This window comes from Physeter macrocephalus, chromosome 15, assembly GCF_002837175.3.
Source record: "Physeter macrocephalus isolate SW-GA chromosome 15, ASM283717v5, whole genome shotgun sequence".
NCBI lineage: Eukaryota > Metazoa > Chordata > Mammalia > Artiodactyla > Physeteridae > Physeter > Physeter macrocephalus.
The window spans coordinates 58698198-58713658 of NC_041228.1; positions in this window are offsets into that span (position 1 = coordinate 58698198).

The following is a 15461-nucleotide window of genomic DNA, read 5'->3' on the forward strand; positions in this document are numbered from 1 at the left end:
GGAGGACAGGCTCCGGACGCGCAGGCTCAGCGGCCATGGCCCACGGGCCCAGCCGCTCCGCGGCACGCGGGATCCTCCCAGACCGGGGCGCGAACCCGGCTCCCCTGCATCGGCAGGCAGACGCGCAACCGCTGCGCCACCAGGGAAGCCCCCAAAATGACTTTTGATTAAGCAAAAACTTAAAGTGTTATATAAGGAATTCTTCTTACTAAACGTAAAACAAAAACACGTTTTAAGATGAGCAAATTATGTTTTGTTACACAACATTTATAACCTGTTGATTAAGCAAAAACTTAAAGTTATATAAGGAATTCTTCTTACTAAACGTAAAACAAAAACACGTTTTAAGATGAGCAAATTATGTTTTGTTACACAACATTTATAACCTGCAATTGACTCTTTCAATCTATGGAATATAAAGATTTTTACATGTTAACTCTATTTCTTCAGTTTTCATAATCTTTTGGGTTAGTGCAAAGCATCACAAAAATAGATTATAACACAGCACCCAATCTTTTCTTTCTAGTAACTGTGGGATTTGGGACCCTTGCAGTGTTTTTTTTACCTTCCATCTACAGCATCTCTGTCTTCTGCCCACAGCCAAACTTAGTAAAATGAGGTACTTCCATGCTTCCCCAAAGACCTCTGGGTCTGCTTGCTCAGACAATTCCCTCTGCTTTTATGTAAGGAGTATTGTTCTTCCTTTTTTTACTCCTATAGACCCCACAGAAAATAAAACATTCATTCCTGAAATTTGTGAAAAACAATAGTTCTTTGCTCCAGGCTTCTTATCAAATCTTGCATTTGTAAATTTACATATTCTCTCACTTCCTAAAATCCCTGAGATCCTTGAGTTTGGGTTAGAGGATAATCTGAGAAGCATTACCTTGGGTCACTGTTCTGGATCAAGACTATACCTTAACTAAGTTTTCCTTTTAAGTAAAGTTCCTTTTCTATTCACTGTAGTGACTAGGTAGCTAAGAGAGGAGCTTTGTCCCTCAATAGCCTGAATACCTTCATTTTGGGGGGTTGTGTGGGTTAGCTCTTAGCCTGTAAATCACCATATACATGAGGCTTATTGCAATTCTCTTTAAAATTAATCTTTAGTAGGATCAGCTTGCCCAAGTGTATGTATGTGTGTGTGTGTGTATCTATCTATCTATCTATCTATCTATATATATATATACCCATATATCTGGTTGTTTGAACTCTCTCTCTCTCTCCACACACACACACACACACACACACACACACACACACACACACACACACACAGATCTTCCTCGACTTAGAATGGGGTTACATCCTGATAAACCCATTGTTAAGTTGAAAATATTGTAAGGTGAAAATACATTTAATACACCTAACCTACTGAACATCAAAGCTTAGCCTAGCCTACCTTAAATGTGCTCAGAACACTTAACATTAGCCTACGCTTGGGCAAAATCATCTAACACAAAGCCTATTTTATAATAAAGTGTTAAGTATCTCATGTAATTTATTGACTAGTGTACTGCAAGTGAAAAATAGAATGGTTGTATGGGTACAGAATGTTTTTAAGTGTATTGGTTGTTTACCCTTGTGATTGCCTCGCTGACGGACAGCTGCGGTTCCCTGTGGCAGCCCAGCATTAGAAGAAGGATATCATATTGCATGATAGCTGAGAAAAGATCAAAATTCAAAATTCAAATTATGGTTTCTAATGAATGTGTATTGCTTTTGTACCATAGTAGTCAAAAAATTTTAAGTTGAATCATCGTAAGTCTGGGGGTGTCTGTGTATATATGTATATGTTCAAAATTCTAAGAATATAATATATAATGAAATATAATATATCCTACTATATCTATTACGCTAAGAATATATATGTATGTGCATACATACGTATTTATTTATTTATTATATATGTGATTATATATAATCACACACATATACATATATACACATATAGTACATGCATATATGCACATACATATATACATATACCTCACACATATACATACATATATTGTCCTTGGGTACACACAAAAATACATATACTCACGTAAAATATCTATTATTAGCTACCTAATATTCGTAAAGTAGTTAGAGCTTTTAATATCTCTAAGGCTCTCAAAATAGTATCTGGCATACTGTAAGCATTACAGATGTGCTTCCTTTTAGTTATGTTGATGTAGTCTATACAAAAGGATAAAAAAAGTCTCTACAATAGCTGCAACAATTCAGAAAATATTACATCTCTACCAGTCAGTAAATAATAAGTACTGAATGAGTGGTGTGGAAAATAAGTTTTGTGGAAGTTTAGAAGAAGGAAAAATTGCTTCCAGATGAAATTGTCAGGGAATACTTTACAGGAGAAGCAGGATTTGAGCTGCAGTTTGAAAAATGGTCAGGCTTTGGATAAACAGAGCAAGAAGGGTTGGGTTGAGAAGTGTTGTAACAGAAGTAAAGTGTAAAGGCAGAGCTTAATTTTCATTCTTCTCTGCCTCAGGGTTGATGAGAGGAGATAAATATATTTAAGCATGAAGCCAACGGGGAAATCTTTCTTTCCCTGACTTTTGAACTCTCTCCCAGTATCACTATATTTTTCAAAACAAAGATCCCTGGAAAATTCTCCTGTCTATTATACTCCCTGGGACAATGATATGTTCATATCAGTTGCTTTTAAAATAACATATTCCCATTGTTATGATACAATTTTATATTTACAATGTTGAAATGAAAGGAACTCTGTGTGTGTGTGTGTGTGTGTGTGTGTGTGTGTTCTTTATAACTTGGGTTTCTCTAGTTCATAAAGAAACAAGGAAGCTGTACTTCTTTTTTCTGTCAGAGTAGAGTGAAAGGTATCCTCCTTACTCAAGCAAAATAGCAGTTAAAGTATAGCTGGGCATCAGAAGCTGCAGAGCATACCGCGTTTAATAAAATTCATGGATGAGTAATATTCCATTGTCTATATGTGCCACATCTTCTTTATCCATTCATCTGTTGATGGACACTTAGGTTGCTTCCATGTCCTGGCTATTGTAAATAGAGGGGTGGGAGGGAGACGCAAGCGGGAGGAGATATGGGGATATATGTATATGTATAGCTGATCTACTTTGTTATAAAGCAGAAACTAACACACCATTGTAAAGCAATTATACTCCAATAAAGATGTGAAAAAAATAACATCAAATAAACTTCATGGAAATCTGGCCACAAGAGAGTGGCTACGGAGATATTTCTCTCCTCGGAAAACAATACTCTACTCTCCATCTTCAAACAGCTCTGTTACCTATATCATCTTCACTGGCAAGGGACACACTCTTGTATATATTGACTAATGAAAGGTATGTGACAATTTAATCATTAGTAAGGTGTATAATTCACAGAACCTTAACCTAAGGAAAATGAAATTAAGAATGGATGTCTGCTGAAAAAAGATTCTTAAATGCATATCCAAGCTGAAAATAAATGATTTGGGGATTTTCTGCTGTTTAGGATTATCTGCACCAGTGAACCCCTCTATTACTGTTTGTAACAGAGTGTTGACTTAGTTTGTGTGCTAGAACTACTCCAGCTGCAAGGATATGTAGTAGTTATAGTAGATTGGAGTTATCTGTCAATGTTAATCCCTGAATCAGTTATGTATACAAATAAAAGTATTTTATTTCCTATTATATTTGGTCGAAGTTGCTTTGAAACATACTCAAGGTGAATTTGGGGTTAATACAGGAAAAGAATGCTTTAGCAAATACCAGATTGGTGAAAATTAGCTGGATTTCATTTTCTCTAAATAATGCAGCCTCATCTGTTAATATACGCCAGTTCAATCTACAATATTTATTACACCCTTTTTGTGAGCAAAATCTTGTGATTGCATCACCTGAGGAGTTATTTAGATGTGATTAAGCCTAGAATTTCAGCTGGACAAGCCCACACCGTTTGTGGCTCCACTTTGCACCTTAAAACTTGCGTTTGCACCTGCAAAAGGCTGAAATGAATCACAAGTTGGCACATGTGTGTTCCATTATTTATTTTTTATGAGCAGATGTGGGTGATGTGGGCAAAGAGCTAGATGCATCTTTAATTGAGAAAACCTGTGGAAAAGTTATCCCTAAATCTCTTCTAGGGAATTGACTTAGAACACGACACACCATGATTTGGAAACTACAAGCCAGACCTAAATGTTGACCAGACAACCTAAACTTGAACGTAGGCTGTCAGAAATGAATATTAAGGACCTTAATCCTCAGATTTTCTTCCTTTCAAAATTTCTCTTTGAATAATGCTGTATCCATTAGGTTTTTCTGTTTTCGTTGTGTTAATGTTCACTTTAAAATAATATAAACCACCAAGATTAAAGACATAAGACCCAGTGGCATTCATTTGTAGAAAAGTATATTGGGTCCCAAACTTATTTTTCCATGCGTCATTAAGTTGTGTAATTTAAAGTTATTTTGCTGCCTTTACACTTAATTAACACATCTGAATATTTATTCTATAGAAGACACTCCTCTACTGTCAATGAGGAATGGAAGTAAAAATGAATGAGACACAGACCCTGACATAAAGAAAAAAGTATTATAGAAAGCACAGTTTATAAAGCTTGACTATTCTGGAAATTATAATAATGATGTAGTTCCTGATCAGACCAATTTGCATATGCAGTTGAAAATTAGATGGATTGCTCTCCAAAACTGCTATACTTATATAAGCCACTGGAAGTGTTAGGTATTAGGGGAATAAGCCCTTAAGGAATTTATAAGACAATGAAGGAGAACAGAGTGGTTAGTACTAGGATAGAGTATGCGAGGGAGTGGTGGAAACTGACCCGAAAAGCACTTAACTCAGCCCTGGGGAATTGGAGACAGAAAATGACATCAACAGTGAGACCTGAAAGATGAGTTGGTATTAGACAGTTTGGAGGAGGCTTGGAAAGGAGATCTAGGTAGAGAAAGAAGCATATGAAAGACACATAGATGAGAAAATATGGTGACTCACAGGAACAGGAAGGAGATTTGTCATATACAAGCATAGAAAGGGAATTAGTAGGGAAGAGGAAATTGGACAGACAATAAGTACAGCTAGTATTCTTTTCTATTACGATGTGCCAGGCGGTATCCTAAGAACATTAGAGGATTTACCTTATTTAGTCTTCACCATAATCATAAGAAGAGATAACCCCATTTGAAAAATGAGAATTTGGAGACTTAGAGAAATTATGTATCTGCCCAAGACCACCAGCTATTAGATGACAGAATTCAAACTGAAGCTCTAGACTCCATGTTCTTCATCTCTATACTGTGTGGCTTCAAAGGAATAGGTTGAGACATGTTGAGAGGTTTGTACTTTACAGGGCATTTGGCAACCACTGAGGAGTTTTAGGTCTTGACTTTTAGCAAAGTAAAACCAATAATAAAGGGTGAGTACAAGATTGGAGGGAAATGATTCTGCAATCAGGATGCTATTTTAAGATTCTAGAGAAAGATAGGAGTATAACTAAGATAGTGGCAGAGATTCCAGAGAAAGATTGGAGTGTAACTAAGATAGGGAGAAAATTGGAAAATTTTGAATGACATTAAGGAGGCAAGAGGCAGCGTCAAGAGAACTCGTTGAGGGAAATGTTGAGGAATAAGTTGGAGCGGCTGAGTTTTTGGCTTCCAGTTGAAACATTTTGATAGGTTATAGCGCTACCGATTGCAATAGTGGTAGCTCAAGTCTTAAGTACTCTTGGAGACCTTTTCTCTATCTGCTTCCTCCGCACACGTCTTCCACTACAGAACTGAGAAGTAGATGCCTGTTCTCTAGGCATCTACTTTATAGCAACCCAAGGACAACATTATCCACACTAGTCAACATACTTCATGGCCTTTCCCACTTGACTCAGTTTCATTGAAATTATCTTTTATATTCAGTATTTCCAGAATACTGGCCTATCAAAGACTTGTTTAAATACTTGTGGAAGGAATACAATGACATATAAAAGTGTAAGGTGAGTAAGGGATCAGGAGATACGAAAGTCTATGTTATATCTGTTACTTCAGGAAATAAGGGAAGGAATTGGAAATTGGGGAGGCATTTTTCTCCATTCTTTCTCATAAAGCGTGGGGTTTTGGAAGAGAAGGGAGAATGTGGGAAAAGATGACTGGTTATATATACTTTATTGAAGTATAAATTTTGCCTCTTTTTGATTGTGGCTTAAAATATTGCAAGAGGGGATTTTTTTTTTTTTTTTTTCCTGAGGATGAACTGCATCTTTATCAAGAGATATTTATCCAGACCTTTTCAAAGTGAAACTTCAAAATCTGGATGGGGGAAATCTGTAAAATATTTTTATGGAAAACATTGTGAATGACCTGATAAGAGGATTAAAATGGAGGAAGTAATGAGGATGAGATAGTTAGAAAAGGGACCTGGAATAGTGAGACTGGACACGGTATGGGAGCAAAGTGTGGATCTGAGACCAAGTGAGATTGTGCTGGGCACTAGGGTGGAACACAAGGAACACCTTACCGGTGAGCTTGATGGCGCAAGACTCAGCATTGTCTCCTTCCAGTAGGCATGCTCTTTGAGCTTAAGACCTCAAAAATTATTCCTACCTAGAATTGGGGCAACTTCATTGACCAAACTTTCAGTTTGGAACTCTGTAGCTGACTGGCATCTTATTTGAACCCTCATCTCTCATCTTTTAAATCTTAATTATCTCTTTGTATCACTTGAATATATGCCCTTCTACGTCCTATTCACCTGGTTATACATTTATCTGTAAGTGCATTTATGGGTGGAAAGCAACTTTTTAGTGACTGTATGTTAGTTCTTTCTATCTTCCTAATGTTTCACATGAAGTCTTGCACATAAAAGGCATTTGAAAAGTGTTAAATATGTAATAGAAAAAAATGTGATGCAATAATTTTATAGTCACTTTGTAAGGAGGATGGATCAAGATAAATTGGAGGATCTTTATTTGCTGCCCTTTTGTCGACTTGAAGACAGTATAAATGATGACTGTGGGATGTGATAGATTGGAGGAGATAAATTAAGCTACATCTGAAAAAAAGAAAGATGTAAAGGGGCCAAGGTAGAAGTGGAGCATGTTGGGAGATGGGGCAAGAGAAGTTTCAAGGGGAGACTTTCAAAGAGAGAGGAACTGGATGCTGTGGACCTAACTTGAAAACAGGAACTTGGAAGTAAAGGTTTATGCCCTGAGTTATGGAAAGCCCTTCGACTAATACCTTTAATAATCTTTAATAAAATACCTATTCCTGAGAAGAATCTATTAGAGATTTTTTAGAATGGTGGTGAATGAGGAGAAGAACTGAGTCCTGGTCAAGGAGGCAAGAATAGAAACTTCCCATAGGGAAGAGACTCAGTATATTCAAAAAGGAAAATTTGAGATACTGAAAGATTAAATATGTTAACATGTGAAAATACAAAACATAAGTACTTAGACCATAGCAAATACTCAAATAATGTTTACTTCTTTTCCTGAAACTTCAACTTTTCAGATAGCTGCTGAAATTCCTATTCATGTTTAAACAGGGAGAAGTAGAATGATGGGACCCACTGTCAAACTAACTTTTAAAACAGATGAAAATAAAGGAAAAGAATTTTTTTTAAAAAATAATTTGATATATTTATTTATTTATTTTTGGCTGTGTTGGGTCTTTGTTGCTGCGCGCGGGCTTTCTCTAGTTACGTCGAGCGGGAGCTACTCTTCATTGCAGTGCGCGGGCTTCTCATTGTGGTGGCTTCTCCTGTTGTGGAGCATGGGCTCTAGGAACGTGGGCTTCAGCAGTTGTGGCACGTGGGCTCAGTAGTTGTGGCTCACAGTCTCTAGAGCATAGGATCAGTAGTTGTGGCACACGGGCTCCCACGACTAAGGCTCGAACCCGTGTCCCTTGCACTGGCAGGCGGATTCTTAACCCCTGGGCCACCAGGGAAGTCCCGGAAAATTGTTTTTTAATATGAGAATAAAGGAGACCTCGTGGGAAGGGCTGTGTCACCTTAAAGTTTCCAATTGTTAGTGAATGGAAATGCTCGTCATAGTGAGACATGTGCCCAAAATACTATAAAAGGCAAGTTAAAATCCTTCAGTGGGAAGTAGTTCCCAGACAACATAAGCCTGGGTAAATGGTCCTGGTACTAGATAATCATTATCATCATCATCCCATTGCTCTTTGGCAGTATATTTAAAATTACTACTTCTGGCACCTCTGACTTACCTTTTAGCTTCCAAGGTGGAAGAAGGTTGTTCCAGTTCCCTCTAAGCTATTTCAATAACACTCTGTAACACTCAGCTACAATTTAAGAAATATACAAAGTGCAGTTTTGTTCCCTTCATCTTTGCTACCACCGCTGAAATTCCCTGACACTAGTTGTTTCTTCATTGACCATAAGGAGGTAGGCATTGTCAGAGATTGGGGTGCAATCACAATCACAGAACACATTTATACCACTTTAATGGTCCTTTTTATGTGTATCTCCTGGGACTAATAGGATTAGAAACTAGATTGAACTCTATAGAGCTCATCTTATCTACACAGTTCCTTCCAGGAAACTGTTTTATTTACATTTCCAGACAGCTGGGTTTGTATAAGATGATTGGACTTAAGTCATATCATCTCTAAGCTTCCACCATAACAGATTTGATCCCAATGCTTGACCCTCTAAAAGGGAGGATGAGTTAAGAAGCCTAGGAGCCTCCAAAAAGGAATATCAGACTCCACAATTGCAACTGATTCAGATGAAAAAGAAAATGAGGAAGATAATACATAGAGATAGATATGGCTGCATAGAGATCAATTTAATAAAAAAAGATTGTAAAAAAAATTGGTAGAAAAGATAGACTGGATGATACTTACCTAAGGATGTATATTAGAGTGAAATGGAATGACACATGATGTACAATGAATGCTGAAATCTGCATGAGAAAAATGTATAGACGATAGAAAGGCTTTTTTGTTTTTATTTTTTTGTTCAAGGCATTATAAGGATTAAGGTGTGACTGTACAGTAAATCCATAGGTGCAATGTAAAGAGGTGAGGGAAGCAGATGTGCTTAACCACGTCCATTTCTTTTTCATGCAAACGGGAATAGGTTTTAGATGAGGAAGTTTAGGATAAACTTTGATGCAAAAGCAGAGTTGAGTGAAAAGACTGTAAGGGACAGTTTGGCAGCACTTCCAACTCAGAACAATTGGAGCTCAGCTACTATAAGAACTTGCATATGCACTTGAAATTTTCTGTGATCTCCAAAGATTCAGGGAAACTAAAAAAAAAAAAAAGAAAATGCAAGAAGACAAGGGACAGGCACCTACTGTCCCCATTTTTATTGAGGCAAAACTGGAGGCTGGAATGTAAATCAATAAGTATGCCTTCAGCACTGGGCAAAATTCTAGAATGGCTTATCATATAGTTGATTTGCAAGAATATTTAAGGTTTAGAACAATGCTAGCCTAAATTCATCATATACTATATTCTAGGTTAGCCTCAATATTTCAATAAATTAGATAAATGGTATTCAAGAAATGTATAGATATAGTTTTCAGTTGTTAGTCAGGAATCCGAATGAGTTTTCCATTGCATCCTTTAGAAGAAAATGGAGAAATGAGATCTCTGTGATAGAAAAGTACATACATTTGTAAATCTGCACTTTTTTGAAAAATTTACATAGAATGGACTAGGTCACAGGTGTCTTGAAGAAAATGAGTATATTTTGTTAATCTTGATATACCAGCATGGAGCACATTGTAGATAATAAAAAAAAAAAAAACCTTAATATCTTACTGAGTGCAGAGTTGAATATTGAATAGATCCATTCAATTTTAGTTGGTTGTCTAAGCACTTTTGAGCAGGGACAGTACTAAAAGAAACATTGCAAGGTAGCCTTGGTTAAGGTTCCATGTATACTTCCGGACTGAATACTTGCTGGCAGTGATAAGCGAATCAACTTTTTATTTACAGATATACTTATGATGATTATCAGTTAGACTGAGACATTTGTGTCAACTTTGTAAGTAATTATACCTATAAGGCACAGAAAGTAGAAGCTCAAAGATTGATATTCTCTTTTAAAATTTTTTGAATGTGCCCAGATCTTTTGCAGAACTACTTACATCATAAAAAGCTGGAAGTATTGGAGGCATTGTCTCTAGAACTGTAGTTATTTTCTGTATATGATATGGTGTCTAACTTGAGGTTGTATATTTAATGAGCTCGAAATACTTTAACTTAATATCTAGTTTCATTTTGCAATGAGCAAGGAAACTTTGACCTTACAACGAATGGATCAGAGTTGGCAAGAATTGTACATGGGACTTTTGTAATGCAGATTTCAGCTAATGGACCATGTAATTAAAATGACCAATTGCTAATGCAGTTGGAGAAATTCCAAGAACTCTGATATGAAGCCTACCAATTACATTGCATTTCCCACTACTATCTAAGGGGATTAATAATTCTTTTCATTGGCTTTATTGAAATTCTTCAACAAATTTAAGAATATTTCAATTCATAATGGAAGAAATAGTATTATATCTACTTGTACAGTAAAGTACAGGAAATGAGAGAGGCATAGCTCATCTCTAAGTATCTATAATAGTTCTATCTGGTACTTCTTTGTGTAATAGTACTTTCATTATTGTAGTTTATCTCACTAATATTGAGTGTATATAAATGAATTCACAATGTATTGATTTTTTTGGTCAAGGATTAATAAATAATCCAGATAGAGGTAAAAAGCAGGGAATAGCATACATAGATGAATCAATTTTTTTTAGACAGTGTCAGTAAGGAATAAAGAAGTTTTCTCATAATTAGAGCATTTTCTTCCCCTTCTTTAATTTCACTGTTAGATTTTTCCTAGGTGTTCAATAAATGTTCATGGAACAAGATTGAATCATCAATAACACAGTCACAGTAAAATTTTATTTTGAAAGGCATAGTTCCATTATTGACCTAAACATAAGTGATTTAAATCTCCGTGCTAAGCATTGTATGTGATATTTAATTTTGAGTCAATGTATGTTAATTGAAAGAATGCATAAATAAATCCTCTACTCTTCAGTTAGCTCTAACTGGAAGTTATTTGTTTTGGCAACATTGTATTACTCTAAAAGAAACTGAAGCATATATAGAAGAATATCAACATTTATAATATCCGGGTTGTCAGAACTTGGCTGTTTGTTTTATATCATTCTCTTTATTTTTCCATATGTTTAAAGCATTTATAAATTTTAAAAAAAGTACTTAGTTTGTCCTACTTTGGTTGGTTTTTTGCTTCTATCTGAGCAATTCTATAACATTTATTAAATAAATAGTTTTGTGTTCATGCAGTACAAAGTGGTGGGAATATGGCTGTATGTAAAAACATAGTACATAGTTTTATGTCTTTTAAGTTCCTCCTTTGAAAAACATATAGGCATGAACTAGGCTAAAATAAATATATTTTAAAATTCATAGCTGAGTTCTCAAGAAACTAAAGGAAATCTTTAAGTATAATACTTCCTTTTTCCCCTATAACACAGAAGGATTTAAAAGCTGACATCAAAATTGCAAGCCAGTATGAAATCTGGGGCATTTCTTGGGACATAGAGAGGGGAAACATGATGAACAGCAAGCTGGAATTTTAGGGAATAGCTCAATTGGGATGAGGATATTAGGTTTGGGACTATGGAAGTAGAGAAAGTCAGGCGGAAGAATTTTCATAAAAGTTGTTTCTCCAAAGAGATATACCCTTAATGAAAGAGCATGATGAAAAAAAACTACTGACCAGAAATGGAAAGGGATGTGAAAATATGTCTGTTTTGGCCACAGCTGCTGACAGGGGGATAAAGTGGCTCTTTAGAATGTGTGTCTTTGGCTCACCTCACACCAGTGTAGAGTTCTACTTTGTACTACCTGTTTTATACTACTGGTCAGGGAAACCGGAAGAGGCTGAGAGATTAAATCGCAGTAATCCTAGTTTGTTGAGGTGACTTGCAGCCGAAGTCTTTAAAAATCCTCTCTGGAGGGAATCATCCTTAAATCAGGTCCCTAATATTCTTCCACAGACTAATTCAGTCAAATATGAACACACAACCAAAAAACCCCCACAAATTTTCAAACATATGCAGGAGAAAAAAAACAACCAGCAAATTTAAATCCCAAGAACATCAGGCATTGAAATTATTGCTTACAGAATATAAAATAAGAAAGGATAAAATATGTATATTTTTTAAAGTTTCCAAAGGATAAGAGGATATAAAAAATAACCAAATAAAATTGAAAAAGAATTAATTCAAAATTTGTATTAGGATAAGCCAGGCTGTGCCACAGCAAAATGCAACAGTGACAACTAAGATTACTTTCAAAATTTATTTTATTTTTATTAATTTTTTCTTCTAGTTCATTGAGATATAATTGACATATAGCACTGTATAAGTTTAGGTGTATAGAAAAATGGTTTGACTTAACATACACCATGAAATAATTACCACAATAAGTTTAGTGAACATCCATCATCTTATATAGATACAAAATTAAAGAAATAGAAAAATTTTTTTTTCCTTGTGATGAGAACTCTTAGGATTTACTATCTTAACAACTTTCACATATAACATACAGCAGTATTAATTATATTTATCATGTTGTACATTACACCCCAGTACTTATTTATCGTATAAATGAAGTTTGCACTTTTTGACTGCCTTCTTCCAATTCCCCCTCCCCCCATCCCCTGACTCTGGTAACCACAGATCTGATCTATTTTTCTATGAGTTTTTTGTTTTTTTTGGTTTGTTTGTTTTGAAGTATAATTTACCTACAATGGTATGTTAGTTCCTGTTACATAACACAGTAATTCAATATTTGTGTACATTACAAAATGATCACCAGGACTAGTCTAGTTACCATCTGTCACCATACAAAGATATTACATAATTATTAACTATATTTCCCACACTGTAATTTTCCGAGGAGAGGGAGTTGGGGGGAGGATACAAACAAGTGAGGGAGATTAAGAGGTACAAACTTTCTGTTGCAAAATAAATAAGTCACAGGTAACAACTGTTACTTTTAGTCCCTCAAGGTTGACCAAGGACCAGGTGACTCTCTGTGGTAACTGTCTTCTATGCAGCAACTTAGATATCCAGCAGGATTAAAGGTCATGGTTCTGCCATCACAATATATGGTCCTCTTTTTGGCTAAGGCTGAGGGACAGCTGAAGGGCAGCAAACAAACTTATCTGATATTCTTCTAGGAAGTGACTTACACCATGGGGGTTGGGAAATGAGTGGGAACATAGAGCATAATTTTCTAGAACTGAAAAATTTAATAATTTAAATCAATACCTCAGTTGATGGGTTAAATATAAGATATAGCAGAAAAGATAAATCATAAGCTAAAAGATAGATCATAACTGATTATAATAAATTATTATGCATAAATTAATAATAAAATAAGTAAATGCAGCACAGAGATGCTAGGATATAGAAACCCTTGAAAAACAGCTTAAGTGACATACAATAAGAGAACAAGAAGACTGAACACATGCATAATTGGAGTTGTAAAAGGAGACTAGAGAAAAAGGGAAAGAAACAATGATAACATTTCTTTGTGAGTTCGTGAAAGGTACAAATTCAAATTAAAAAACCACCTCATGAGCTACACAGGTTAAATATGTAGAAATCGTAGTCACAACATAGTGAAAGCACAGAACAGCAAAGACAAGGACTCATTATAAGAGTCGCCAAAAATAAAAGAAATGTCATTTATAAAGGAGTGACAATCAGGCTGCAATTGAACATTAAAAGCCAGTAGAGGGACTTCCCTGGTGGTCCAGTGGTTGGACTTCACCTTCTAATGCATGGGGTGCAGGTTCAATCCCCGGTCCGGGAGCTAAGATCCCACATGACCTGTAGCCAAAAAACCAAAACATAAAACAAAAGCAGTATTGTAACAAATTCAATAAAGACATTAAAAATGGTCCACATCAAAAAAATCTGTTTTTTAAAAAAAAGCCAGTAAAAACTGTATGTTATGGAGAAGTGTTTTCGTCAGGATTCTCTAGAGAAACAGAATCAATAGGATATATAGAGATGTATATAAAAGGATATATTATAGGAATTGACTAACACAGTGACAGAATTTTAGAAGTCCCATGATTTGCTTGCTGTCTGCAAGCTGGAACCAGAGAAACCAGTGGTGTAATTCAGTCTGAGTCAGAAGACCTGAGAATTGGGACTTCTATGGTATAAGCCCCCATCTGAGTCTGGAAACACGAAAACCGAAAACACATATGTCTGAGGGCAGAAGAAGCTGGATGTCCCAGATCAAGCAGAGAGCAAAGTCACCCTTCCTCCACCTTTTTGTTCTATTTAGGCCCTCAAAGGATTGGATTATGCTTGCTCACATTCATGAGAGTGATTTTTACTCAGTCTACTGATTCAAATGCTATTCTCACAAACACAGCCAGAAATAATGTTTTACCAGTTATCTAGGCATCTAGGTCCAGTCAAGTTGACACATAAAATTGACCATCACCAGAGGTAATTGTCAACAAAGAATTGTGTACCTCAGGCAACAAACTTTCTAAAAGAAGATCAAAGAAAGATATTTGCAAATAAGTAAATTGCTAGGAGAGCTCACCTTACCCAAAATAATCTAATTTATGCGATAGGAAAACAAAACAAAATGATACAGGGTAGAGATAAAACAGTGGGAAAAAATAGCACATAAGCACTCATATGAAATGTTGAACATATGAAACATGTGAACCAGTAAACATAAGAAAAGACCCTCAACCTCATTAATAACCATGGAAACACATATTAAAACTACAATGAGATACTATTTTATCCCTAACCTTGTAACAAAAATTAAGAAGTCTAATAAAACTAAGTATTGGTGGAACAATGTCAAGTCTTATACACTTCTGATGAGAATTTGTTTCTTTAAGACTACTTCTGGGAAACAATTTGGCATTGTTTAGTAATGTTAAAAATGTGAAATTCATTTGCTAGGTATAATCCTAAGAGAAATTCTTGCACATGTAGCACATGTATGCCAGAAGATATGAATGAATACATCTGTATTATTTATAATAGCAAAAAACCTGGAAACAATCTAAATATCCAAATATCCATTGACAGAGGAACACATAAAATTATATGTATGAGACTTCATGTACATCTACACAAATACTGGTATGCTATGCAGCGTTAAAAATGAGTGATTTCTCTATGACATAAATCACAGCAAGATCCTTTTTGCTCCTAGAGAAATGGAAATAAAAATAAACAGATGGGACCTAATGAAACTTAAAAGCTTTTGCACAGCAAAGGAAACCATAAACAAGCTGAAAAGACAGCCCTCAGGGTGGGAGAAAATATTTACAAAGGAAGCAACTGACAAAGGATTAATTTCCAAAATATACAAGCAGCTCATGCAGCTCAATACCAAAAAAACAAACAACCCAGTCCAAAAATGGGCAGAAGACCTAAA